The following is a 9,317-nucleotide window of genomic DNA, read 5'->3' as shown; positions in this document are numbered from 1 at the left end:
TGTGCCTGGGTACCCGTACGCAACACATGGCTGTCTTCACTAGGAAGATCACTTTCAGGATCCTCCTCCTCCTCCTCCTCATCCTCCTCAGGCCATACACGCTGAAAGGATGACAGGCAAGCAGCAGGGGCACCGTCAGCAGTGGGCCAAGCTGTCTCTTCCCCCTCCTCCTCATCCTCCTCATGCTCCTCCTCCTCCTCCTCCTGAATGCGCTGAGATATAGACAGGAGGGTGCTCTGACTATCCAGCGACATACTGTCTTCCCCCGCCTCCGTTTCCGAGCGCAAAGCGGCTGCCTTTATGGTTTGCAGGGAACTTCTCAAGATGCATAGCAGAGGAATGGTGACGCTAATGATTGCAGCATCGCCGCTCACCACCTGGGTAGACTGCTCAAAGTTTCCAAGGACCTGGCAGATGTCTGCCAACCAGGCCCACTCTTCTGAAAAGAATTGAGGAGGCTGACTCCCACTGCGCCGCCCATGTTGGAGTTAGTATTCCACGATAGCTCTACACTGCTCATAGAGCCTGGCCAACATGTGGAGCGTAGAGTTCCACCATGTGGGCACGTCGCACAGCAGTCGGTGCACTGGCAGATTAAAGCGATGTTGCAGGGTGCGCAGGGTGGCAGCGTCCGTGTGGGACTTGCGGAAATGTGCGCAGAGCCGGCGCACCCTTACAAGCAGGTCTGACAAGCGTGGGTAGCTTTTCAGAAAGCGCTGAACCACCAAATTAAAGACATGGGCCAGGCATGGCACGTGCGTCAGGCTGCCGAGCTGCAGAGCCGCCACCAGGTTACGGCCGTTGTCACACACGACCATGCCCGGTTGGAGGCTCAGCGGCGCAAGCCAACGGTCGGTCTGCTCTGTCAGACCCTGCAGCAGTTCGTGGGCCGTGTGGCTCTTCTCTCCTAAGCTGAGTAGTTTCAGCACGGCCTGCTGACGCTTGCCCACCGCTGTGCTGCCACTCCGCGCGACACCGACTGCTGGCGACGTCCTGCTGCTGCTGACACATCTAGATTGCGAGACAGAGGTTGAGGAGGAGGAGGAGGGTGCTTTAGTGCACGAAGCATACACCGCCGAACATACCAGCACCGAGCTGGGGCCCGCAATTCTGGGGATGGGTAGGATGTGAGCGGTCCCAGGCTCTGACTCTGTCCCAGCCTCCACTAAATTCACCCAATGTGCAGTCAGGGAGATGTAGTGGCCCTGGCCGCCTGTGCTTGTCCACGTGTCCGTAGTTAAGTGGACCTTGCCACTAACCGCATTGGTGAGGGCGCGTACAATGTTGCGGGAGACGTGGCCGTGCAGGGCTGGGACGGCACATCGGGAAAAGTAGTGGCGACTGGGAACTGAGTAGCGCGGGGCCGCCGCCGCCATCATAGCTTTGAAAGCCTCCGTTTCCACAACCCTATACGGCAGCATCTCAAGGCTGATAAATTTGGTGATGTGGACGGTTAACGATTGAGCGTGCGGGTGCGTGGCGGCGTACTTGCGCTTGCGCTCCAACACTTGCGCTAGCGACGGCTGGACTGTGCGGTGCGAGACATTGGTGGATGGGGCCGAGGACAGCGGAGGTGAGGGTGTGGGTGCAGGCCATGAGACGGTTGTGCCTGTGTCCTGAGAGGGGGGTTGTATCTCAGTGGCAGGTTGGGGCACAGGGGGAGAGGCAGCGGTGCAAACCGGAGGCGGTGAACGGCCTTCGTCCCACCTTGTGGGGTGCTTGGCCATCATATGTCTGCGCATGCTGGTGGTGGTGAGGCTGTTGGTGGTGGCTCCCCGGCTGATCTTGGCGCGACAAAGGTTGCACACCACTGTTCGTCGGTCCTCAGGCGTCTCTGTGAAAAACAGCCAGACCTTTGAGCACCTCGGCCTCTGCAGGGTGGCATGGCGCGAGGGGGCGCTTTGGGAAACAGTTGGTGGATTATTCAGTCTGGCCCTGCCTCTACCCCTGGACACCGCACTGCCTCTTGCAACCTGCCCTGCTGCTGCCTCCCCCTCTGAAGACCTGTCCTGAGTAGGCGTTGCACACCAGGTGGGGTCAGTCACCTCATCGTCCAGCTGCTCTTCCTCCGAATCCTCTGTGCGCTCCTCCCTCGCACTTACTGCCCTTACTACTACCTCACTGCAAGACAACTGTGTCTCATCGTCATCGTCCTCCTCACCCACTGAAAGGTCTTGAGACAGTTGGCAGAAGTCCCCAGCCTCATCCCCCGGACCCCGGGAACTTTCCAATGGTTGGGCATCAGTGACGATAAACTCCTCTGGTGGGAGAGGAACCACTGCTGCCCAATCTGAGCAGGGGCCCGAGAACAGTTCCTGAGAGTCTTCCCGCTCCTGAGCATGTGTCATTGTAGTGGAGTGAGGAGGCTGGGAGGAAGGAGGAGCAGCAGACAGAGGATTCGGATTTGCAGCACTGGACGGCGCAGAACTCTGGGTGGATGATAGCTTGCTGGAAGCACTTTCTGCCATCCAGGACAGGACCTGCTCACACTGCTCATTTTCTAATAAAGGTCTCCCGCGTGGACCCATTAATTGTGCGATGAATGTGGGGACGCCAGAAACGTGCCTCTCTCCTAATCGCACAGCAGTCGGCTGCGACACACCTGGATCAGGAGCTCGGCCTGTGCCCACACCCTCACTTGGGCCTACGCGTCCTCGGCCGCGTCCACGTCCTCTAGCCCTACCACTACCCCTACCCCTCAGCATGCTGTATTACCAGTGATTTCACAGCCAGGAAATAAATTGGCGCAAGCCTGCAGGCCAAATAGAATTTTTTGCCTGCTTTTTACAAGGAACACCCACACTGCGTGTATTCAATGAATACTAAGTTTAATAACTGTGTTGTGGCCCTGCCAATTTGTCCCAGAACTGCAGTGATGCAAAGTAATTCGCTACCTACAGCAGATCAGGGATTTCCCATGCAGGAAAAAAATTGCCGCACGCCTGCGGTAAAACGTAGCTGACTGCGTCTGATTTTTTCTGAACGTTCAGCGCACAGCACACACGTACACAGAACCCTGAGTACTGTCAGAGGCAGGCCAAATAGAATTTTTTGCCTGCTTTTTACAAGGAACATCCACACTGCGTGTATTCAATGAATACTAAGTTTAATAACTGTGTTGTGACCCTGCCAATTTGTCCCAGAACTGCAGTGATGCAAAGTAATTCGCTACCTACAGCAGATCAGGGATTTCCCATGCAGGAAAAAAATTGCCGCACGCCTGCGGTAAAACGTAGCTGACTGCGTCTGATTTTTTCTGAACGTTCAGCGCACAGCACACACGTACACAGAGCCCTGAGTACTGTCAGAGGCAGGCCAAATAGAATTTTTTGCCTGCTTTTTACAAGGAACACCCACACTGCGTGTATTCAATGAATACTAAGTTTAATAACTGTGTTGTGGCCCTGCCAATTTGTCCCAGAACTGCAGTGATGCAAAGTAATTCGCTACCTACAGCAGATCAGGGATTTCCCATGCAGGAAAAAAATTGCCGCACGCCTGCGGTAAAACGTAGCTGACTGCGTCTGATTTTTTCTGAACGTTCAGCGCACAGCACACACGTACACAGAGCCCTGCGTACTGTCAGAGGCAGGCCAAATAGAATTTTTTGCCTGCTTTTTACAAGGAACACCCACACTGCATGTATTCAATGAATAATGTATGTCTTCTGGCCCTGCCTACACAATTCTATCCCTGTAGTATTAATGCCGGGTGCAATGCTCTGCACAGCCGGTTTTGAGAAGAAAAAAAAATATGCAACACTGCTAACAGCAGCCTGGACAGTACTGCACACGGATAGATGTGGCCCTAGAAAGGACCGTTGGGGTTCTTGAAGCCTACACTCACTGCTAACACTCTCCCTGCCTAACCACCACTTCTGTCCCTATTGCAGGGCGCAATGCTCTGCAGATCCAATTTTGAAAAAAAAAATTAAAAATACAGTGCTAACACAGTACTGCACACTATTAGATGTGGCCCTGAGAAGGACCGTTGGGGTTCTTGAAGCCTACACTAACTCCTAACGCTCTCCCTACAGCAGCTCCAGCACGATACCACTGTCCCTCAGCTAACTCACAAGGCATGTGTGGCGAGCCGCGGGAGGGGCCGACTTTTATACTCGGGTGACATCTGATCGCCCCAGCCACTCACAGCAGGGGGGTGGTATAGGGCTTGAACGTCACAGGGGGAAGTTGTAATGCCTTCCCTGTCTTTCAATTGGCCAGAAAAGCGCGCTAACGTCTCAGAGAGAAAACTGAAAGTAACCGGAACACCGCGTGGTACTCGTTACGAGTATCGAGCATCCCGAACACCCTAATATTCGCACGAATATGAAGCTCGGACGAGTACGTTCGCTCATCTCTAGCCTGAACGTATTGACTTCAATGTCGGATGAAGCAAGGTCAAGTGGGAACACCTAGTAGATCCTAAGATGATCATTAACTTTGAACTGTATGGACATACTCTGCATTGTATAATGACTTTGGCTCATGATTGTAAGTAATTTTTTTTCTCATTCTGTATGTTATTGAAACGTTCAAAATTCAAAATCATATATTTTTCATTATCAATGTCCTGACCACAAAAGCAAACTATTTTTCGAAATTCGAGTTATTTTCTTTTTTTTTTTTTCAAATCAAGTTTTTATTGAGGTTTTAAAACATTATACGGGGGTACACAGGTATAAACAGGTGTCCGGGATCCATCAATCCGGAGAGAACAAGCCCTGAAATACAAGCTACATTATGTCACAAGCAATAGTCTCCGGTTGGCATTGACTTTAACGATTTGCTGCTATTAGGATAAGCATATTAAATGTGCTACTGCAAGTCGGGTCCTTCCCAGATGTCTTCTCCGGAAATCCCGAGCCGAGAAAGAAGAAGCAATAAACTAGGGAACGTACATCAGGTAGAGGGGAGGGGGGGGGGGGATAAAAGGTGAGGAACCAGGGAGGAAAAGGGGGGAGGTTGGGGTAGCTCGGGAAGAACTTGCCCGGGGGGGGGGGGGGGGGGGGACCCCGCCTCACTTGTCCTAAGCTGCCATATGCCTCACTCTACGCCAGGGTGCCCAGAGTAGACTGAACTTGTTGTGGGTGTTTCTTGACCAGCTGTATAATTCTTCTAAGGAATAAAGATTGTCAACCCTCTCCCTCCATTGCTCCACCGTTGGGGGTATACTTTGTAGCCAAAGGTGTGGGATCAGGGATTTAATAATAAACATATAACAACGCCGCACTCTATGCAGGATTCACCAACCTAAGTTGGACTTCAGTAGGAAGTAAATGGTACAATAGCCCAGCGAGGTCCGGATCAAGACCCAAAACATAGACCAATATATAAAGTGAAGCCAGGCAGCATCTGATGTATAGCAATAAGTAGAAAAACTTTTATTCCTTCATATTAAAAAGAGACTGGCGACGTTTTGGCTTCACCTGAAGCCTTTCTCAAGCCCAGACTTGAGAAAGGCTTCAGGTGAAGCCGAAACATCGCCAGTCTCTTTTTAATATGGAGGAATAAAAAGGTTTTCCACTTATTGCTATACATCAGATGCTGCCTGGCTTCACTTTATATATGGGATCAGGGATTTGGCTGTGTCCAATAGGAGTGCTATCAATTTATTTCTTATGGGGTGGAAATCCTTGAGCGGTCTCCATAGGAGGACCATGTCTGGTGAGATGGGTGTGTTGGGTGCAATTTTCTGGATAATTTTTTCTAGCCCCTTTCAGAAGGGGGTCAGAGTCGGGCATGACCACCAGAGGTGTAGATATGATCCTATGTCGTTCTTACATCTCCAACAGGTTTCCTGGGGAGCGAGCTCATGTTCATATAACCATTGCGGGGCCCGGTACCACCTGACTAACAATTTATAATGAGCTTCCTGTGCGAGTATGCAGGGGGATAGGCCAAAGGAGGTATTCAGAATCGGTTTAATCTCCCCTGCAGTAAGCTGTATGTCCAGCTCCCTCTCCCAAGAAGTGAGAAATGCTGGCTTATAGGGCTGGTGGGGGGAGATGAAGTTTTTTCGCAGGAAAGCGATTTTTTTGAGGGGGGGCTTATTTTCTGACCAGGCGTTCTCAAAGCGGGTGAGTGGTCTAGTGGATTTGTGTAAGCTGAGGAACTCTTTAAATACGCCCGTCACTTGAGCTTGTTGCAGAAAAGAGAAGTTCTCCAATGGTAGTAGCTTATGTAAGATAGTAGCAGGGGAGAGGTGAGCGAGAGATTGAAGGTTGGACAAGGAGAGCGATTTGAGTTTCCTTCAAACCGAGGGGGAACCTGGGTCTAAAGGAAGATCCAGTGTTTTAGGGATAGCGCACAATGGAAGAATGGGGGAGGGAGCCGGAGCAAGATCTACTTTAAGCTTATCCCATATTTCACATGGGCCTCTGAGAAGTGGATTAAAGGTTTTGGCTTTGTAACGGGTACCCAAGGGAAACCATAGGTCTTTGACTAAGGAGGCCCTATTGTAGCCTTCAACTAGCTTTATAAGAAGTTTGTCACTATTTGCCTGGGACAGGTCCCACCAATAACGGAGCTGGGATTCACGATAAAAGTCATAGAGGTTGGGGAGGTCCATGCCACCCTCGGTGCTCCTCCTAATCATTAAGCTATGGCCAATCTTGGTCTCCTCTGCCTCCACACGAAGCCGGAGAAGGCTGAATGCAACGATTTGAAAAAGTTGGCAAGGAGGTGGATGGAGAGCATTCTGATCTTGTATAATATTACGGGTAGAAGATACGATTTAATAATATTTTTTCTCCCAAACCATGAGACGAAGGGGATGTCGAAATATTTAAGGAGTTGTTTAACCCGGTCAATAAGAGGGGCAAAGTTTGCATTGTATAGCTCTTCGGCCTTTTTGGTCAGTCTGATGCCTAAGTAATCCAAGTAGGAGCATGACCAGGCAAAGGGGGAGTTGGTTCTCAACAAATCACATTGTTTCGACGGGATGGAGATATTCAGGACTGTCAATTTAGCAAAATTGATTTTGAAAGTAGAGACTGCACCGAACTCCTCGAGTAGCTCAGTGAGTCTGGGTGGGCTCTTTTGGGGTTCTGTTATTTGAAAAGCGATGTCGTCTGCAAATGCTGCTGCAGAGAGCTGTTGTTCTCCAATAAATAGGCCCCTGACTCCAGGGTCATGTCTGACCCTTAGAAGTAGGGGTTCCAAGGCCAGGATGAAGAGGGAGGGGGGGAGGGGGCACCCCTGCCAAGTGCCGTTTCTTATGAGGAAGGGAGGGGAGAGAATATCATTGATTTTGAGCCTTGCGTAAGGGTATGCGTAGAGAGAGAACACTGCGCGAATGAACTGCACAGGTAGATTAAAATGGTGCAGAACTTTCTCCATGTAGTGCCAGTCAACCCTATCAAATGCCTTTTCAGCGTCCGTACCTACTAGGGCAAGGGGTATCCTATGTTATTGGGCGTACCTGGCTGCATGGAGTAATCTAAGGCAGTTATCTCTCCCCTCCCTTCCCCTGATAAAACCCGCCTGCTCCATATTAATCAGAGAGGTCATAAAGGGTTCCAGTCTTTAAGCTAATAGTTTGGCCCAGAGCTTCATATCTATGTTAATTAAAGATATGGGGTGGTAGCTTCCGCACAATTCAGGGTCTTTATTTTCTTTATGGATCAAGGTGATATGAGCCTCCTGGGATTGCCTCGGCAGCGATGCACCCCCAATCAAATTATTAAAGAGAGCTGTCAATCTTGGCTTTAGTATGGGGAGAAATGTTTTGTAGTACTGGATAGGGAGGCCGTCCGGCCCCGGGCTTTTATTGGGAGGGCAGGAGGCTATCGGCTCCTCTACCTCCGATTGAGTGACTTGTGCAATCAGGGAAGAGGCCTCCAGAGGGTCCAGTCTTGGCATATTGAGCTGGCGGAGGAACTCATCTATTAGAGCGGTGGGATTATCTGGGGAAGAAGGAGTGTGGGAGCTTTTTAAGTTGTATAAGGCCGAGTAAAAATTCTGAAACTCATCTGTGATATCCTTGAAAGAGGTCAGAGTCACACCCGCGGAAGATTTAATTGCGTTGATCTGGTTTTTTGCACGGGCTTTTTTGATTAGCGCAGACATGAACTTGCTTCCCCTGTTGCCTTCAGCGTAAACCTTATGCTTAAAATTTAATTGTTTTTTATTGTATCTGGAGTCAAGCGTGAGCTTCAGATCAGCTCTTAGTGCCGTAAGTTTAGCTAGGCTTTGTTTCGTTTGTGAAAGTTTCGCTGTCAGCTCTAGTTTAGCTATCTGTACTAGTTTCTCATCAATTACTTTTTGTGTGCGCTTTTTGATGCGTGAGCCCAGGGCTATTAGAAGACCGCGCATGTAGGCCTTATGGGCCTCCCAGAAAATCGGTATCTCTGTCCCGTCCGATGAGTTGAAGAGGAAGTATTCCTCTAATAGTTTAGATAATTGTTCTCTGTCCTCCAACGGGTCAAGGAGGGATGTGTTAAGTAACCATCTCAACTCCCGAGTGGGCGGTTGGAATGCCCGCAGAGTCAAATGCACAGGGCCATGGTCCGAGATCGTCATTATGTCAATGTCCGCCCTAATTAGGGATGTGAGGAGGTCAGAGGAGACCAAGACATAATCCAGTCTCTGTAACGTAGAGTGCACCGAGGAATAGTATGAATAATCTTTTGTGGTGGGGTGTAGGGAGCGCCATGTATCCACCAGATCTAGTTCCTGTAGCTGCCTACCCAACTTTCTCAGCTTAGGCTGGGAAATTTGAGATCGGCTAGAGGAGGAGTCTAAAGGGGGATTAAAAGTGACATTGAAATCACCTGCTAAGATTACCTGGCCCACTTTAAAGTGTTTCAAAATTTCTAATTGTTTTAGTAGCCAAGGGATCTGATCCACATTGGGGGCATAGATATTAGCTAAGGTCAGTCTAACGTTGTTAATTGAGCCTCTTATGTATAGGACTCTACCCTCGTCATCCCTATACTGCGCCTCCTCAACGAAATTGATCGTTTTGTGTAAAAGTATGGAAACCCTTTTCGAGGCCGACGAGGGGTGAGTACCATGAAAGGCTTTGGGGAAATGCTTCCCTGGTAAGGGGAAACATTTATTCCCCTTAAAGTGGGTTTCTTGGAGGAAAGGGATTTTGGTATCATACCTCTTAAGGAGCAGTTCAAGGTTGTGTCGTTTTGAAGGCGAGTTAAGGCCCCTGATGTTAAAGGACGTGAGACGGAGTCCACCCATGCCGACGTTCCTGAACTACAAATGAAAAAGGGTATGCGTGAGAACAAAGCAGTATAATAGTCGGCTGAAAGCAGAGATCTCCCACACCAACACTCCCAGCAAGCTCCTAGGTCTGAGGAGGGG

This window comes from Eleutherodactylus coqui, chromosome 6 (assembly GCF_035609145.1).
Source record: "Eleutherodactylus coqui strain aEleCoq1 chromosome 6, aEleCoq1.hap1, whole genome shotgun sequence".
In the NCBI taxonomy this organism is placed as follows: domain Eukaryota; kingdom Metazoa; phylum Chordata; class Amphibia; order Anura; family Eleutherodactylidae; genus Eleutherodactylus; species Eleutherodactylus coqui.
The sequence above is the reverse complement of the archived record's forward strand: the minus strand, read 5'-3'. Positions refer to the sequence as shown.